The following is an 18769-nucleotide window of genomic DNA, read 5'->3' on the forward strand; positions in this document are numbered from 1 at the left end:
CTAGGATAGCAGTGAACTCAGTGCCTTGAGATACTGATTTTCAGATCTAAATCAGTAAGATCATGAATTCCACTCTGAGAACTGAAAGCATTTGTTTGAAAATTGCTTACAATAAGTACTTAAGTGGCATTCAAAGCAGAAAGATGTCCTTATATGCATTGAAATGTATTTCAAATTTCTTAACTGAGGGACCTTCGTCTGTCTAGATAGTAATATGACTGTTGATTCCATTATTGCCAAAGCTGGCAACACATCCCTAAGAGGAAGTTTTACATATTCATGAGAATATATGCACTAAGGAGCAACATGTTTCCTCTGAATTACTGTCTGCTGATGATTGACTGGTTGACAGTAATAATGAGGTCAAAATTGGGAAAAATAGTGGTAACTCCATAATAATCATTAGATACTTTATAACTGATCTATTGTGATTTTTTAGGAAAGGTTAAAGTAGACTTAGTTCTTCTGGGAGAAGAAAAAGTTTTGGAAAATGATAGGTAATCAGCAACCAAAAAAAAATCAGCAGTCTTTTGACTTGTGGAAATGACTAACTCATGAAGAAAAATAAGGTTATGTGTAACTTCTGTGATTGGGAAGATTAAGACAGAGGAGTTTCTGGGTCAGCTCTGGAAAAAATATTTGAATGTTAGAACTCAATCTCAAAAAGGGGAACAAGCTGTTAAGTCAGTTAGAGCACCAGAAGAGAGTTGTAAGGAGGAGAACTAGATGTTGGAGGGGGACAGTTATGGACAGAGCTGGAGGAAGGCAGTTATGGTGACTTTTTTGTTCCAGTTATTCTTGGCCATTTGATAGCAGCTTCTGAAAAAAATGAGAGAAAAATAAAATAATATTCTTGTTTGTGAGAGAGAGAGAGAGAGACTTTTGCAAAGTGATGAGATATAGCTATAACATTTCAACCATCTGACTCTGCCAGTGCTTGTGATGTAACTGACTGTTGAGTTGTTGAGCCCTGCAGGCTGGTGAGCTAACAACATACCCCACCCAATGTGACTTTGATTACTGTGTGGCATAGTGCCACTTTGTCAACCTGTGATCCTTAGTAGAACAGATATATATTGTCAAAGACCTTCCTCTGTCCAGCTGACTCATCCTCCCCTGGACCAAGCAACATCCTAGTGACATGTTTACTATCAAGAGTATATACTTGATTTCTTTCCCTTCTGTTCGATCACCCCCTTGTAGTATTTATATATCTGCCTCCTTGACTGGGGCTTTCCAGGTGGCTCAATGGGTAAAGAATCTGCCTGCAGCGCAGGAGACATAAGAGATGCAGGTTCAATCCCTGAGTCAGGAAGATTCCCCTGGAGGAGGACATGGCAACCCACTCCAATATTCTTGCCTGGAGAATCCCATGGACAGAAGAGCCTGGTGGGCTTTAGTCGATAGGGTAGCAGAGTCAGACATGACTGAAGTGACAGCACGCACACCTGCACTCTGTGACTATTTGGAAGCTTTTTCTGAGAGCAGAGAAAAATTCCATTACCTTTTGGGAGTTTTACATTTTGTAGGTTTTCAATGATTATTATTTAATAAAATGAGAACTCTTAGAGGACTTAAATTAAGATTTAAGTGAGGATTTAAGTAGAAGTTGAGATGGTTGGATGGCTTCACTGACTTGATAGACATGAGTTTGAACAAGCTTTGGAGTTGGTGATGGACAGGGAAGTCTGGCATGCTACAGTTTATGGGATCGCAAAGAGTCAGACACGACTGAGTGACTGAACTGAACTAGAGGATTTATATAGGCCCACCTCATAATTATTTTCTGTTCTACAAATAGATGCACTTTCTTTGTTTTTTATCCCTCCCCCTCTTCTTTTATGGAGAGAAGGGAGACTATTCTAATTTCTGTTATATCTCATGGTTGTTAATAACCTCCATCTACATGCTGTTGAGTCCCAAATTTCCATTTCTAACTCAGACCTCTCCTCTGAGCTCCTGACTCATACCCTACTTCTTGCTTTTATTTTCACTTAGATATGAATAAGTATCTTACACTCATGTCCAAACTGCACTGATGTTCTCGCTCAGAGTTGCCCTTCCTCCAGCTTCACCCTTGTAGTAAATAGTGAGTCCCTCCCTCCATCTCCTCAGGCTGTAAGTCTGGCAGCTGACTTGTGGTCCTCTCCTTGTCCTGTATCCCATGCCCAATCCATCCCTTACTGATTTGGCTTTGTATTTGGAACCAACCACCATCACCACCCTTGTCTACTAAGCTATGTCTTCTCTCTCCTGAATTACAGCCACCATTGTCCTCTAAGTAGGCTCCCTGCTTCTTTGCCTCTGTCAGCCAGAGAGTCTCCTAAAGCTTAAGTTGCATCAGGCTTCTCTTCTGAAAAGCTTCTGGTGTTTTCCCACCTCATTAACTGTCTTTACTGTGGTCTGTGAGGTCCTCCAAGGCTCCCCCAGGTTGTTAACTTCTCAGCTCCTCCTGCTGCTCTCCTGTCCAGTTCTTGCAAAGCTGGAAGCTGATGACCTGGCTGAACTCCTGCCTGGCCAGCTCCGCCCCTCCTCAGGGCCTCACCCATCCTCTTCCCTCCAGTAGCCCTGCTCTTCTTCCTGATACCGATGTAGCATCTCTTCCTTATCTCCTGCTAGTCTCTGCTCCACCTTTGTTTACCTGTAATGACTTCAGTGACATCATCCTGACCAAGCAAGCCGTTTACAGTTAGGGCTCGGGTTAGTGCTTCTTTATCCTCTGGCCCTGCCCTCTAGACGGTCAGCTCTGTTAGAGGAGAGCATTCTTTCAGTTTTGTTCATTGCCACATTCCCCAGTGGTCAGAGGAGGACTTGACATATTTTTGGTATTAAAAGTATATTTGTGGAGTAAATGAAGTAGATGTGGTGTATTCTTGGCAGATGCTGAATTTTCAAAAATTATCAGGTACAACTCTTAAGTCTTATAGTATACATCCAGATTCAGTTTCTTAATAAATGTTTTAGATTTGCCTCATAAATTATGAAAACAATATGTATTTTCCCAGCTATTTTTAAATCTTAATATTTCTTTCTCTGTTATATGTCAAATAAAAGTTCACTGATATTTTTAATATTCATATGGAAGTAGTTGCCATAAGAACAGGTTTGTTCTTGGGAGATCAGTTAGTATCAGTGAGAGGAGTGACTTAAAAACTTCATAATATACTTGTTTTCTGCTTTATTTTTTCCAAGTCATTGATGCTAATTTCTAAATAAATTTGAGTCTTGAAACAGATGGTCAAAAAGTTAAATTCTCATTATACATACACAATTACTTTAATCTGTTGATGTTAAGAGAAATTGTTAAATGAGATGAGACTGCAAAAAATGACACAGAATTTGAATGGAGAGCCTTGAATGTGTGGAAGGGGAAAGAGAGCGGAACACACAGCAGCCAATGGTGAGCAGACTTATCAGGATGGAATAAAAGCTGTTCTTACCTCTCAGTGTAACAACTCTAGAAATATGACATCCGGAACATAAGTACAGTATTCAGAATACAACCGTGGAGTGAGTATATAGGGATATTACTATGGAGTTGGACTTCTGATTCTTGAAGAAAAGTGAGAAAAAGAAGGACGTGCAGTTGAAATGTGGGTCCCAGTGGAATAGGTCAGCTGCTTGAGTGAAACAACACGTGGTACATGATGCTGTGTGGTAGATCTGTCTCTCCCCAGTGTCTGGGAAGAATATGAGTACTAACGGATGGAACGAATGAAGGGTAAATTTGACTTTTAAAAGCTTATGATAAAGTAATGGCTTGTGTACATTTTCACTAAAGATCAGATCAGACTTTAGACCCCAAACCATTGTGTGATGTGCACTTTATTGTTTCATTTAATAAAGCCTTGCTGACGACAACAATAACAAAAAGACAAATTATTAGGTATTCGGTATTGGCTCAAAAATCCAGACAGGATGACTCCTATCTTCAGTCACGTGCACTTTAGAAGTCTGCAACCATCTCCATTTGTGTCTTGGAAATTCAGTATTTTTATTAGGGGCAGAATGATTGGGACGCCCAGAAATCTTCCGTAGGTTTTCCTTTGAGTCTGTTAGTGTGTCTCAGTTGTCCTGTGTGTGCGTGCTCGGTAGCTTCAGTTGTGTCCAACTCTTAGCCACCCTGTGGTGCAAAGATGTGTTTACAAAATCTCCATGTGTTTGTTCTCTTTTATAAAACAATTTAAGAAGTTTTCTAGGATCATTCCAGTTCCTTATTCTGCTCTCAGAGGTAGCACATACTTAAAGTTAACTTAATGATTTTTCACAGTGAGAATTTACTTTTATTCACATATAAACACACACATATGCATATATATATTCAATATACATATTGTATTTAAATATATATATGTTTATATTATACATATATGTTTGTATATACTAGATGGATTGATAGAGCAACCCCATCCCAAAACATCCTTCTATCCTTGTTTTTCTGAACTATTCAGAGGTTAAGAATTTCATAACCAGAATACTAAACTGTAATCAGTTTTTCAGTTGTTTTTTGTAGCTTTATCTTTCGGGTTTTTAGTTTTTGTTTTATTCAGGATTCAGTCTAGGCTTGTGCATTATGTTTGATGGTTGTGGCTCTTTTTACTTTTTAAGTTTGAAGAGTATCCACATCGCTTTCTTACATTTGTTTTTGTTTTGTTTTTCATCATGTTGACTTTGCTCAAGATTCAGAATAACTGTCTTGTAGAATATCCCACATACTTTTTTGATTGTATCCTTATGGAATTTAGGTTAAACATTTTTTGCACAGGAACATTATAATTGATGTTATAGACTTCTGATTGGATCACTTTAAAAGGCACATAGTGTCAGCTTGCTCTAGTATTGGTAATGCTGTTCGATTAGTTGGTACAGGTGGAGACTGCCAGATCTTTCTACTATAAAGTATATTATTCCTAATGAAATTATTATATAATCTAAGATTGACACTTTGAGACTTTGAATATCTATTCTTCAACAATGTTTTAATAGTTTTAGGCATCCAGTAAAGATCCTTGTCTGAATTACTTACTCCAGCTGGGAGTTACAAACTGTTGATATTTCTTATTTTATTATTTCTTCTACATTTTAAGCTAACATTTGTTTCTTATAAAAGAGAATTACCCTCTCTCTCTTTTGCAGTATTATTGTGGACTCATGGAACTTCTTAATTTTTCCAACATAAATTCCAACATTACAGTCATTATTCATTTTTATATTCAAGTCACTGCATCTGGCCAGTGGAAACACCTCATGACAGCCTAAACATTTTTTTAAAAATGATTTTGGCTTTTTGTGTCTTCTCTTAAGAAAACTTGCCTACAAAGAGGTTTTAAAAATATTCTCCTGCAAATTTTTATAACAGCTTTATCTTTTTAGTTTTTATGTTTAGACCTATGATCCATCTTGAATTATTTTTTGCATGGTGATTGTTAGGGTTTGAAGTTCATTTTTTTTTTTTTTTTTTTCAGTTTTGATATCTGGTTGTCTCAGCATCATACATTCTTTTTCCAGTTGGATTGCTTTGACGTCTTTGTCAAAAGTAAAATGATCATATAAGTGCAGATCTCTTTCTAGACTCTCCCTTATGTTCCATTGATCTGTCTGTTGATCTTTATGCTAGTGCCACTCTGTCTTCATTACTGAAGTGTTGCAGAAGGCCTTTAAGTAGTGTGTTTTCCAGTTTTGTTCTTTTTCAGGATTGCTTTGGATATTCTCATTTCTTTGCATTTCTATATACATTTTAAAATTAGCTTGTCAGTTTCTGCCAGAAAAGCTTGATGAGATTATGGTTGAGATTGAGTTGAATCTCTAGATCAATTTGGGGAGAGTAGAAATAGTAACCATGATTCCTTCCAGTCCGTAAACCTGGTCAGCTGCCTGTCTATTTTCATCTTCTTTGATTTCTCTCAACAGTGTTTTACAGTTTTCAGTGCTGAGACCTTGCATATATTTTAAGTTTATTGCTTAGTGTTTTGTTTTTGATGCTATTTTAACTTCACTGTAGCCCCTCCTCATTTATTCCTACTCCCAGCTGCCCAGAATGGAGGGATTGGTAAACAGATGAATCACAACATCCTGAATAAGCTAATCTTTTTTATTTGTTTGTCTAAAGTAGATCAAAATAAGCTTAGGCAGGATGATAGATAACTGTGTACACTATTCTCTGATAGGAAGAGAGAGGTATAGAAAAATGGGAGGAGCAAAAGCTTCCCTGAGAAAGTGACCTTTGAGTTAAGGCTTTTTAGAATGAGTAAGAGTCATACCCATTTGAATGCAGAGATCCAAAGAATAGCAAGGAGACATAAGAAAGCCTTCCTCAATGATCAATGCAAAGAAATAGAGGAAAACAATAGAATGGGAAAGACTACAGGTCTCTTCAAGAAAATTAGAGATACCAAGGGAACATTTCCTGCAGAGATGGGCTCCATAAAGAAAAGAAATGATATGGACCTATCAGAAGCAGAAGATATTAAGAAGAGGTGGCAAGAATACACAGAAGAACTATACAAAAAAGATCTTCATGATTCAGATAACCACAATGGTGTGATCACTCACCTAGAGCCAGACATCCTGGAATGAGAAGTCAAGAGGGCCTTAGGAAGCATCACTAAGAACAAAGCTAATGGAGGTGATGGAGTTCCAGTGGAACTATTTCAATACCTAAAAGATGATGCTGTGAAAGTGCTACAGTCCCTAAGCCAGCAAATTTGGAAAACTCAGCAGTGGCCACAGGACTGGAAAAGATCAGTTTTCATTCCAATCCCAAAGAAAGGTAATGCAAAAGAATGCTCAAACTACTGCACAATTGCACTCATTTCACATTCTAGTAAAGCAATGCTCAAAATTCTCCAAGCCAGGCTTCAACAGTACGGGAACCATGGACTTCCAGATGTTCAAGCTGGTTTTAGAAAAGGCAGAGGAACCAGAGATCAAATTGCCAACATCCACTGGATCATCGAAAAAGCAAGAGGGTTCCAGAAAAAAATCTACTTGTGCTTTATTGACTATGTCAAAGCCTTTGAGTGTGTGTATCACAACAAACTGTGAAAAACTCTTGAAGAGATGGGAATACCAGACCACCTTACCTGCTTCCTGAGAAATCTGTGTGCAGGTCAAGAGGCAACAGTTAGAACTGGACATGGAACAACAGACTGGTTCCAAATAGGAAAAGGAGTATGTCAAGGCTGTATATTGTCACCCTGCTTATTTAACTTAAATGCAGAGTACATCATGAGAAATGCTGGGTTGGATGAAGCCCAAGCTGGAATCAAGATTGCTGGGAGAAATATCAATAACCTCAGATACACAGATGGTACCACCCTTATGGCAGAAAGTGAAGAAGAACTAAAAAACCTCTTGATGAAAGTGAAAGAGGAGAGTGAAAAAGCTGGCTTAAAACTCAGCCTTCAGAAAACTGAGATCATGGCATCTGGTCCCGTCGGTTCATGGCAAAGAGGTGGGGAAACAGTGGAAACAGCGACAGACTTTATTTTTGGGGATCCAAAATTACTACAGATGGTGACTGCAGCCTTAAAATGAAAAGACGCTTACTCTTTGGAAGAAAAGTTACAACCAACCTAGATAGCATATTAAAAAGCAGAGACATTACTTTGCCAATAAACGTCCATCTAGTCAAGACTATGATTTTTCCAGTAGTCATGTATGGGTGTGAGAGTTGGACTATAAAGAAAGATGAGTGCAGAAGAGTTGATGCTTTTGAACTGTGGTGTTGGAGAAGACTCTTGAGAGCCCCTTGGACTGCAAGGAGATCCAACCAGTCCATCCTAAAGAAATCAGTCCTGAATATTCATTGGAAGGACTGATGTTGAAGCTGAAACTCCAGTACTTTGGCCACCTCCTGGGAAGAGCTGACTCATTTGATAAGACCCTGATGCTGGGAAAGATTGAGCACATGAGGAGAAGGAGATGACAGAGGATGAGATGGTTGGATGGCATCACCGACTCAATGGACATGAGTTTGGATAAACTCCAGGAGTTGGTGATGGACAGGGAGGCCTAGCGTGCTGCAGTTCATGGGGTCACAAAGAGTCGGACACAACTGAGCAACTGAACTGAACTGAACTGAAAAGTCGTAGAGATAAAGGAAAGTAGCACTCAGCATAGGGAGGAAAGTACAAGCTGAGATTGGCGAGAATGTGATTCCTGTTCAGTTCAGATGACTACTGGACTACATGACTACTGGAAAAACCATAGCTTTGACTAGATGGACCTTTGTTGGCAAAGTAATGTCTCTGCTTTTTAATATTCTGTCTAGGTTGGTCATAGCTTTTCTTGCAAGGAGCAAGCATCTTTTAATTTCATGGCTGCAGTCACCATCTGCAGGGATTTTGAAGCCCCCAAAAGTAAAGTCTCTCACTGTTTCCATTGTTTCCCCATCTATTTCTCATGAAGTGATGGGACCAGATACCATGATCTCAGTTTTCTGAAGGCTGAGTTTTAAGCCAGCTTTTTCACTCTCCTCTTTCACTTTCATCAAGAGGCTTTTTAGTTCTTCTTCACTTTCTGCCATAAGGGTAGTGCCATCTGTGTATCTGAGGTTATTGATATTTCCCCTGGCAATCTTGATTCCAGCTTGTGCTTCATCCAGCCCAGTGTTTCTCATGATGTACCCTGCATATAAGTTAAATAAGCAGAGTGACAGTACACCGCCTTGACATACTCCTTTCCCTATTTGGAACCAGTCCGTTGTTCCATGTCCAGTTCTAATTGTAGCTTCTTGACCTGCGCACAGATTTCTCAGGAAGCAGGTAAGGTGGTCTGGTATCCCCATCTCTTTAAGAGTTTTAAGAGTTTGTTGTGATACACACACTCAAAGGCTTTGGCATAGTCAATAAATCAGAAGTAGATGTTTTTCTGGAACTCGCTTGCTTTTTTGATGATCTCTAGTTCCTCTGCCTTTTCTAAAACCAGCTCAAACATCCAAAAGTTCATGGTTCTCATACCATTGAAGCCTGACTTGGAGAATTTTGAGCATTACTTTACTAGAGTGTGAAATGAGTGCAATTGTGCAGTAGTTTGAGCATTCTTTTGCATTCCCTTTCTTTGGGATTGGAATGAAAACTGACCTTTTCCAGTCTTGTGGCCACTGCTGAGTTTTCCAAATTTGCTGGCATATTGAGTGCAGCACTTTAACAGCATCATCTTTCAGGATTTGAAATAGTTCCACTGGAATTCTATCACCTCCACTAGCTTTGTTCTTCGTGATGCTTCCTAAGGCCCTCTTGACTTTACATTCCAGGATGTCTGGCTCTAGGTGAGTGATCACACCATTGTGGTTATCTGAATCATGAAGATCTTTTTTGTATAGTTCTTCTGTGTATTCTTGCCACCTCTTCTTAATATCTTCTGCTTCTGTCAGATCCATACCATTTCTGTCCTTTATTGAACCATCTTTGCCTGAAATGTTCCCTTGGTATCTCTAATTTTCTTGAAGAGATCTGTAGTCTTTCCCATTCTATTGTTTTCCTCTATTTCTTTGCACTGATCACCAAGAAGGGCTTTTTTAAAATCTCTTCTTGCTATTCTTTGGAACTCTGTATACAGATGGATAAATCTTTCCTTTCTCCTTTGCCTTTAGCATCTCTTCTTTTCTCAGCTATTTGTAAGGACCCCTCACATAACCATTTTGCCTTTTTGTATTTCTTTTTCTTGGGGATGGTTGATCACTGCCTCCTATACAATGTCATGTACCTCCATCCATAGTTATTCATGCACTGTGTCTATCAGATCTAATCCCTTGAATCTATTTTTCACTTCTACTGTATAATCATAATGGATTTGATTTAGGTCATACCTGAATGGTCTAATGGTTTTCCCTACTTTCTTCAATTTAAGTCTGAATTTTGCAATAAGAAGTTCATGATCTGAGCCACAGTCAGCTCCTGGTCTTGTTTTTGCTGACTATATAGAGCTTTGGCTGCAAAGATTATAATCAATCTGATATCGGTATTGACCATCTGGTGATGTCCATATGTAGAGTCTTCTCTTGTGTTGTTGAAAGAGGGTGTTTGCTCTGACCAGTGCATCTCTTGGCAAAACTGTGGTAGCCTTTGCCCTGCTTTATTTTGTACTCCCAAGGCCAAATTTGCCTGTTATTCCAGGAATCTCTTGGCTTCCTACTTTTGCATTCCAGTCCCCTATGAAGAAAAGGACATCTTTTTTGGGTGTTAGTTCTAGAAGGCCTTATAGATCTTCATAGAACCGTTAAACTTCGGCTTCTTCAGCGTTACTGGTTGGGGCATAGACTTGGGTTACCGTGATATTGATGGTTTGCCTTGGAAATGAGCAGAGATCATTCTGTCATTTTTGAGATTGCCCCCAAGTACTGCATTTCAGACTCTTTTGTTGACTATGAGGTCTACTCCATTTCTTCTAAGAGATTCTTGCCCACAGTAATAGATATAATGGTCATCTGAATTTAATTCGCCCATTCCAGTGCATTTTAGTTCACTGATTCGCAAAATATCAGTGTTTACTCTTGCCATCTCCTGTTTGACCAGTTCCAATTTGCCCTGATTCATGGACCTAACATTCCAGGTTCTTATGCAGTATTGCTCTTTACAGCATCGGACTTTACTTCTGTCACCAGTCACATCCTCAACTGGGCATTGTTTTCGCTTTGGCTCCGTCTCTTCATTCTTTCTGGAGTTATTTCTCCAGTCTTCTCCGGTAGCATATTGGGCGCCTACCAACCTGGGGAGTTCATCTTTTAGTTTCATATCTTTTTGCCTTTTCTTACTGTTCATGGGGGTTCTCAAGGCAAGAATACTGATGTGGTTTGCCATTCCCTTCTCTAGTGGACCACGTTTTGTCAGAACTCTCCACCATGACCTGTCTGTCTTGGGTGACCCTTCACAGCATGCCTCATAGTTGATTGAGTTAGACAAGGCTGTGCTCCATGTGATCAGTTTGATTAGTTTTCTGTGGTTGTGGTTTTCATTCTGTCTGCCCTCTGAAGGATAAGGATAAGAGGCTTATGGAAACTTGCTGATGAGAGAGACTGCCTGTGGGGCAAACTGAGTCTTGTTCTGATGGGTGGGGCCATGCTCAGTCAATCTTTAACCCAATTTTCTGTTGATGGGCGGGGCTGTGTCCCCTCCCTGTTATCTGACCTGAGACCACACCTTGGTGGAGGTAATGAAGATAATGGTGAGCTCCTTCAAAAGGTCTCCTGGTGCACTGCTGCGCTCAGTGGCCGACCCGCCTCAGGCCGCTGCCGACTCAGGCCTCTGCTGGAGACGCCTGGACACTCACAGGCAAGTCTGGGTCATTCTCTTGTGGGGTCACTGCCCCTTTCTCCTGAGTCCTGGTGCCCAAGGTTTTGTTTGTGACCTCCAAGAGTGTTTCCCCAGTCCTGTATAAATTCTGTAATCAAATCCCACTGGCCTCCAAAGACAAATTCCCTGGGGGTTCTCAGTCCCTTTGCCAGATCCCAAGGTTGGGAAATCTGTTGCGGGTCCTAGAACTTTCTTAACAGTGTGAGAATTTCTTTGGTATAATTGTTCTTCGGTTTGTGGATTGTCTGCTTGGCGGCTCTTTAGTGGGGTTAATGGCGACCTCCTCCAAGAGGGCTTATGCCACAGGCTGTGTGACCCAGGTAATTCTTCTAGGGAACGGCTTGTGATTTGTGGTGGGCTGAACTGGTTCTGGAGAGGTTGGAGGAAGTAAGCCATGTGTTAGGTTAGGCAAGATTAAGAAATTTTGACCTCTACCTGAAGGTCCCAGGCAGGTATTTAATAAATAATCTTGTGAATTTAATTTGCTCCTCTAAAAAATGAATAGGTATTGGGTGAGATTTACATTAGTTTATTAACAAATTTAGTTTTCTTTTGTGCCTTGACTTGCTTTGCCCATTTCTCAAGCTGAATTTTCACGACCTGTCTTTCAATATTCTTGTTTAGCTTCTAATGTTTTTGAATAGAAACTTGATTTTTATGTATTCAGTTTTGTTTCCCATTGTAGATTTTCTCAGAAGGAATTTCTCATCCCGAAATCATGTGTTATTTACCCCAATTTCTTCTGCTGCATAAACAAAAGTAATGATTTTGCTTTGTTAACTTTTTAGTAAAATCTTCAATATATTTTGATGCATAGATTACTTTCTCCATGTACTTGAACAACTGATTAATAGCTTTCTTTTGCAACTGAATTTTGATGGTATCTTTATCATCTGTAGGTATTTTTTGGTTTACACAAGTTTTTCTTTGCAGAAAAGCTTAGGGAAGTACAGGCACACAGTGGCTTGTCTGTAATGAGTTTTCCTTGACCATCAGTATGCTTATTATTGATTTAATTGAACTAATGATTAATATTTGCTATTAGAGAGAAATATTAGAGAATATTAGAAATATTTGAGAAATTTGCTATTAGAGTCCATGTTTCTGGCTTCTATTGATGAATAATCTTGTGACCTCTATTTCTACACGTTTGACCCTGGAAGACTGAGCACACATTGCTCTCGTTTAAAAGTTTTTCCTTGTCTCCTGACACTGATTGTCAGTTGCTTACACTGATTTTCCTTCAGCTTACAGTGATTTTCCTTCAGCTTTTCTCATTATCACATATGTTTTAAAACCTGGAGAATAAGAGACTTTGAGAGAGCCATAGTTCCATAGTTTAAAAAAAGTGGAAGATGGTGGATATCTTTGTGGAAAGGAAGGGTTCCCCCCTACACTCCAAGATTTGAAACCAGTCAAAACATACATAATTTCAAAGTTCTTCAGCCCACATAAGTTTAAGTTGTATGCATGCACGCTTTCAAAATGTAGTGAAACATTTTAATGGGTAAACAGAAATATGCGCCTTCCAGTTAGGTTTAGTTTTTTTCTTTCATATGAATTTTGACTTAGTGATGTTTCAGGAATACATTCTAATATGTGCGACCTACTTGTGGGAGCTATTGTGAACCTTAAATGGCCTAATGTGTATTAAATACTCAGAATTGTGCCTGACTCAGTCTCAGTGGAGGAAAGGATTTTATTATGTTAATATAAGGCATCCACTCTTACATAATATAATGATAGTTAATAGGTGGGATAGGTTTACACTTGTGTTCTTTTGTTCTCGTGTGTTCTTGGTCAGATTATGTTAGGATTATGCTAACTTTGTTTAATGATGGGGCAGCTTTTCTTTCTTTTTAATGTTTGTTTATCTTTTATTTCAAGTTTTGAAACTTCTGTCATACTCTTTGACTCTGGGTGATTCTGTGTCAACTTTTTCACTGTTCTTTTCTGCCGATGGTTCATTCTATCCAAGCCATCTGTGTCTTCTTGATGCCTCATATATATTTCTTTCGTATTGACTTATTTATGATTTTTAAGTGTGATGCATATAAAGTATCACTTACACTTTGAAACACAGCCTCTCCTATTGTATTCCTTTCCTAATCTCCCCTCCCCAAACTAGGTTTTGATTTCTGAGGGAGTGGGGGGAGGGGTGGTTATGTATGTAATTTAAATTTGTAGAAATATTCATTCATGTACAAAAGTAGAGGATTTAATATAATGAATTACATTGTATTCATCACTCAGATTGGAACACTTATCATCATGCTTGGTTTGAATTTATTTATTAATTGTACCATTGTTTTTCATTTTTTAATTTTTTCCCCATGGGATAGTTAGAGCTTTTATAACTTTATTATTTAAATGCCTAATTCTTTAATCTTATGCTATATTGAAAAAGTAATTAGAGCACTTTAAAGAAGTGAATTTGATAATAAGCCTAATTTCAACAGTGTTCCTACTGTATTTTCTAAATAGTCTGTTTTAATTTTTAACTATTTTTATCTCAGTAGTTATTTTAGAAAACACTACTATGTTATACATTTCTGTTTTATGCATTATTTATTCTGTATTTTGCACCTAATTGCAAGGTTTGCTAAATTATATATTTTTAATAGTCTTGCTTTATGATCAATATTTTGAACATGACATATATCCTTAAAATAGCATATAGTATGTAGGCTTGAAAAAATAATCTTTAAAAAACTTATAGTGTTTGAATAATCTATATCTATTTGTGTCTTTAACATACTAAATAAATAAAAAAAAGTAAACTGTAAAACTTCCCATTATGATTATAATCCATCACTAAGTAAGCTTTTGCATTTTCTTAGTTTTTAAAGATGCATTTTGTATTTCTGTTCTTTCTCATAAGAAATACATGGATACTGATTGGTAAACCTTAAACCTGATTTCAGTTATATTGTGTGTGTGAGCATGTGTGCTAAGTTGCTTCAGTCACGTCTGGCTCTTTGTGACTCTGAGGACAGCCCATCAGGCTCCTCTGTCCATGGAATTCTCCAGGCAAGAATACTGGAGTGGGTTGCCATGCTCTCCTCCAGGGGATCTTCCTGACCCAGGGATCAAACCCATGTCTCCTGCATTGGCAAGCAGATTCTTTACCACTGGCGCCATCTGGGAAGCCCTTCAAATATATTAGACTTCTATCAGATTGTAGCTATACTTGCTTAGGTTAAGAGTATATAACTTCAGAGTATCTTCAGAACTTTATGCATCTTGAGTTTTTTTAAGTTTTTGTGTACTTATTAAAAATCTCTAACTGAACTATGTACCCTCCCTAGCTTTTTATTGAGTATGAATTTGTAATCATACCTAAATGCTTACAAGTCAGATTGAGAATAAGCAAATATTGTATCACCATCACATAGTCAAGTTCAGTTATTACAGCTTTGGGTTGAGCTTGGTAACTGTCATGCACTTAATAAGTCTACTTAAGAAAAATGATTATTACATGTAAGCTTATGAAGAGCTATTGGAAGAATACTGGGGTGACGATACAACCTTTCTATAATTCTCTTTTGAAATATTCCCACTTGCATACTATATATAGGATATGCTAAATTTTTTTGGTGGCTAACCATCACTAATATGGTCTCTGAGTGATATCTCTAGGAGCCACTCAAGAGCAATTTTGCATGATAATACCACTGAGGGTCATCAGGAGACATCTCGACATTCACCTCCCCAAAAAAGCTTTTCAGTGGTATCACATTTGTGACTTTGTTAGCTTTGAGTCCGGCCGTCTTTCTTGTTGACTGAGAAACTTAATTTTGTCAGCTTCTGTGTCTGGAGCTGTATGAGAAGGGGCACTTCCTCACACAGGTAAACTCACATCTCAGAATCTGCAGTTAACAACGTAACTTCCACGTAGGCTGTTTATCTTAGGCTAACTGGTGTGCTGTTTCTCTGTCACATCTTAATAAGAAGCACAGAATTATGACAGGTTGTAGGAAGCATGTTGGGAATTATTAAATTGTTCAGTAACAAAAGGCACTGATGCCCTGATGCCATCATAGTAATTGTAGGAATCATATGGCCAGTGTGTTGAAGATTTAAAATCTAACAGACAAGGTACCCCTCCTTGAAGGGTGCCAGGCTGGGCACAGCTGCCATTTGTTTGTGACCCTGTTTTTCTTGTATTTTGCAGACTGACCACCCGCCTTTCTGGTGGGCGTGTTCCCACCTTTGAACATGTCCAGTCACCTTGTTCTTGTTTCTTGGCCTGTGAGCCATTTTGCTTCTTTAAGGACAGAACACATCTACTCTGACTCACTACGTGTTGATTTTGTGGTTTAACTTTCAGAGGACAGTGTTATCTTAATTTCCCGTTATGGTCCTGGTGATATAGGCAAATCTATAAAATGCCCAGTAGAGTTTCATACATGCGCATAGATTTTTTTCTTTTTCTTCTTCCAAGTATTTCACTCATTTTCAGTTGGAAAATTAATAGGGATCTGCTGGAAAAATTTGACTCTTTGATTCAGGAAAGATTTTTAAATTTAAATCAAACAGTTGGTGAGTGATTTTATTTAGATGCTTTAAATTTTTTTTACTTATTAACTTAAAATAACTTTATTTTCCAGACTTCTCTATACAGTAATTTCCTGTTGCTACAGCTGCTAATTTGGAAGTCATGGGAAGATGTTTTAAATTTCAATCCAATTGTCTAGATTTTAGAACTGCTTTTCTAGACATTGTATTTAACTTGGAGTATACAAGACATAAAGTAAGCCAGGGCTGTTTTGAAATGTGAGCATAATGGTAGTGGACATTTGCCAAAGACAGGTTTGTTTGATCTTTATTTTGTTAAACTTCCTGTAGTTCTTCATCGTGATAGTCCTCTAGCCCAGGAAGCTGGGACATAACACAAATTCATCAGCTTCCTGACCTCGGCCACTGCCAGACTTTCTAAAGGCACTGTCATCAGAGTTCTCCCAGGTCTTTCTTTACCTTCCATGGTAGAATGGACGTATTAGAACATTAGAATCAGGAAGCACAGGACAATTAATCATTTGTTGTTGCTTAGAATATCTTTACTGCAAAGCAACTTTGGGATATTCTAAAAATATAAGCAGCTCATCTAAACAGACACTAAATAGAAGTTTTTATTTTTTGAAAGTTTGAATAGTTAGTTGAATTCTGACATGTAGAATCCCCAGGTCTTCTTAGGCATGCAGAACTTTCCTAATCTCACAGTGATACCTGTAAATAGGAAGGTTGTCTTAGTATGTTTTTCTGATACTCTGGATTAGCTTCCTTTCCACCGCACTGTCTTCTCTGTGCATGCTTACTTTGAAAGCATTTGTGTTTTTTTTAGCTATCATGCCTTTTTCTCATACTGGCACATTATGCTTGTAAATGTCAGGTTTCTCCCATGTTATTCCCGTTCTCCACTTCTAGCTATTTCATTTTGGAAACTGTTGGCTCTAAATAAGACTTTAAAAAAACCATCATGTACCTGGTCTCATAACACATGGTGGGCCTTGCAAGAGGAGAGCCAACTCGAGCTGCTTCCTGCCCCCTGAGAAACCAAGTCCTGGGACAGAGTGGGCACCCCTGAGGCAGCTCATGTCTTTAGGGACAAGCCCTGTGACTATCCCAAGGGCTGTTTGAACACCTTATGTCCCTCCTGTTTCCTTCCAGGAATTTGACAGAGAGGAAGGAAGTGGAAGACCCAAGTCTTCATCCTCAAATCTGTCTTGAAATATCTTTCAGATGGGTGAACCCTCATAATCCACGTAGGCCTCAGCTGTTAGTTTTTTATTTTCTCCATCTGTAAGCAAACCTTTCTAGGCAAGAATAATTTCAATAAGAAGCATGAGGAAAGCTTTGAAATTGCACCTTGAGACACAACCTTCAGTTGTAGGACTCTCTGCCTGTCAAACAAGGGAGGGGGAGTAGATCAGAGTGGTGGACTCGGATGCTCCCAGGCAAGGTCGAGGCTGAGGCCAAGTGGAGAGTGTGGGCTCCATCTGAAGAGCTCAGCAGTTTCTTGGCTTTGTTCTCATGGTAAGGGAATGCAGGCCTGGCCATTCTGTGTCTTTTAACTTTTCCAGAGTAGCTAGACATCTGGAATTTTACTTGAAAGATCATTATTTAAAATGTTAGCAATTAGTTCAAAATCTTTAGAAATCCTGTACAAGACCAAGCAAAACATGTCTGTAAGCCAAATCTGCTCCCCAGGCTTCTGAATAAGTTGATGACTAAGGTCTTGCTGAGTTAAGTGTTTTTAGCGTCTGTTATTCTCACATTCTCTCTCTCTCGGAGTAGAACATATGGTGTCTTGCTGTGTCTCTCTGTGGCCAGAAGTAATACAGGGAAGAAGGCTGGGAGCCTGGGTTGAGAGACTTGATTTGACTGCCACCAGGAGGTGCCCAGAGGCCCTTTCCACTTCTCCCAGGAGACTGTGGGACTTGTGTAAAACGCTTGCCGTGGTGGCTACTGCCCCAGAGCAGCTGCTGTTTACCATCTGGGTAGTATATCAATTCTGTGTCAAAGCAGGTGGAGCTGAAGTTTTGGCCAACCAGTTTTACAGCCAGCCTGGGGCCATCTCAAAGATATAGCAGCTCAAAGATGTAAGCTCTTCTTTCTGGAAGCAAAAGGAGCTCAGATTTTTGTTTTTCTCCAGATTTGTGAAGGGTATTATTGTTTAGGAAGCTACCAGTATAGATGGGACAGCATTTTCTCCAGCTCTAGTAGTGTGGGATTAAGGGAGTAGAATAAGGCAGAGAGCCGTGTATCGGGCTAAAAGTACTGCTGAAGTGGCCCTCAGGTAAGCCAGCATGAGACAAGACCACCCGTGCCTGAGCTGTGCTGTGTCACGAGGGCCATCTATGGAAAATAAAGAGGGGAAGGAATTACAAGTTTTTCCTCATTGAAGAATCAGAGCATGCATTGGAAAAATTAATATTCATCAATTAGCGTACTTTTTGCTGATTACAACACGGTAACTCTAAATTTCAGCTAGCTCCCGTTTGAGAAGGTGATGGAAGCAGCGGTCCCCCTTTTTAGAAAATTACAAATAATGAAGGAAGTATTTTAGGCTTTGTGAACCATATAATCTCGGTTGTGACTATTCCCTTCCGCTCTCTTCATGTGAAAGTATCCATAGCAATCGATACCAACCACAGGAATGGGTGTGGTGGTATTCTAATAAAACCTCTGCATTCAGAAACAAGTAGCCTGCTGCATTTGACCTACAGGCTATAGTTTGTTGACTCCTAGTTTAGATAAACATTGACAGCTATAACAGATTGGAATATTTGTCAGCAAATACTCACTTACCTTCTCTTTGGATGGAGTGTATACATCTCAGCTCCGTGCCCTTTGGGCTTTAACCAGTAGAATATGAGCAAACACGATGTGTACAGGGGTTCCACTGTGCTCACGTGGCTGAGCTTGTCTCCTGTGCTCTTGGCATTTGCCATGAAGAGAACGTGCCCCAGGTC

General features: G+C 39.1%; 1 protein-coding gene across 3 annotated transcripts in view; it reads left to right on the plus strand.

Annotated features, from left to right (window-relative positions):
• Positions 1 to 18769, plus strand: part of STARD3NL (STARD3 N-terminal like) — a 54580-nt gene that overhangs the window by 11204 nt on the left and 24607 nt on the right. The window contains exon 1 of one of the 3 annotated variants that reach the window (XM_043872652.1): positions 15507 to 15527. The exons of the other annotated variants lie outside the window; for them this stretch is intronic. The gene's annotated coding sequence lies outside the window, so the exon portion shown is untranslated. Of the gene's footprint in view, positions 1 to 15506; positions 15528 to 18769 lie in introns of those variants that run through there. 3 annotated transcript variants of the gene reach the window in all.

This window comes from Cervus elaphus, chromosome 18 (assembly GCF_910594005.1).
Source record: "Cervus elaphus chromosome 18, mCerEla1.1, whole genome shotgun sequence".
Taxonomy (NCBI): Eukaryota; Metazoa; Chordata; class Mammalia; order Artiodactyla; family Cervidae; genus Cervus; species Cervus elaphus.